General features: G+C 49.7%; 1 protein-coding gene across 1 annotated transcript in view; it reads right to left on the bottom strand.

Annotated features, from left to right (window-relative positions):
* Positions 1 to 455, bottom strand: part of PHACTR4 (phosphatase and actin regulator 4) — a 149235-nt gene that overhangs the window by 12904 nt on the left and 135876 nt on the right. The gene's annotated exons all lie outside the window — the stretch shown is intronic.

Below are 455 nucleotides of genomic sequence, written 5' to 3'. Positions count from 1 at the left end.
ACTCCCGGCCACCACAGCCTCCACCTGCTGGGCTCCGGCGATCCTTCCACCTCAGCCTTCTGAGTAACTGGAACTACAGGTGCGTGCTACCATGCCGGGCTAATTTTTTGATTTATTGTAGAGATGAGGTCTCGCCTGCCCAGGCGGGTCTCAAACCTGCGGGTTCAGGCAGTCCACTCACCTCAGCATCCCAAAGGCGTGGGATTACAGGCTGAGCCACCGAGCCCGGCTTGTGGTGATAGCTTTTATTGATATAGAGCCAAAACTAGAGTCCTGGTTTCCTATTTGCATATATAGTTCTTTTTTTATAATACAATATCCGTGTTAGCACTTTCAATGTGAAATTATAAACAATCAATTAAACACATGAAATATATCAGTTTCGCCAGGCTCGGTGGCTCAGCCTGTAATCCTGCGCCTTGGGAGGTTGAGGTGAGTGGATTGCCTGAGCCCGC

Source organism: Carlito syrichta, unplaced genomic scaffold (genome assembly GCF_000164805.1).
Source record: "Carlito syrichta isolate Samal-C Ts95f unplaced genomic scaffold, Tarsius_syrichta-2.0.1 Scaffold309286, whole genome shotgun sequence".
Classification (NCBI taxonomy): Eukaryota; Metazoa; Chordata; class Mammalia; order Primates; family Tarsiidae; genus Carlito; species Carlito syrichta.
The sequence above is the reverse complement of the archived record's forward strand: the minus strand, read 5'-3'. Positions and strand labels throughout refer to the sequence as shown.